The following is a 498-nucleotide window of genomic DNA, read 5'->3' as shown; positions in this document are numbered from 1 at the left end:
ATGAACAATGTTGTTGCCGGCGCTCAGAACACAGGATCCGCCCTGCCTCCTGCTGCAGACAACCTTAAGTACCTCAAGGTCTGCTGCTCCCCCTCCCTCTTCCTCCTCCTGCTCCTGCTCGTGCTCGTGCTCGTGCTCCTCCTCCTCCTCCTCCTCCTCCTCCTCCTCCTCCTCCTCCACCTCCTCCTCTTCCTTTTCCTCTATCTGCTCTTACTTCCGAGTCCTTATCATCGCGGTCCAGCCGCCTTCAACCAAGGCTAACGATATCCTGATCGTCCCTCTGGATCTTTTGCCTTGGGTCCTACCACAAGTTCTTCTTGCCCTGGCTCTTCCTAAACTCTCATCAGATTGCTGAGGAGAGAAGCAAAACTCAAGCTGCTGCACATCTCCTGCACAAGGTCTCCCACCTCCCTCCCTCTTCCTTCTCCACCTCCCTCCCTCCTCCGTCTTTGTTTCCACTTCCTCCCTCCACGTCCTTGCACTTCTTCCATACTCCCA

The sequence above is a fragment of the Guillardia theta genome (assembly GCF_000315625.1).
Source record: "Guillardia theta CCMP2712 unplaced genomic scaffold GUITHscaffold_122, whole genome shotgun sequence".
Classification (NCBI taxonomy): domain Eukaryota; class Cryptophyceae; order Pyrenomonadales; family Geminigeraceae; genus Guillardia; species Guillardia theta.
Note: the sequence above shows the minus strand (reverse complement) of the source record.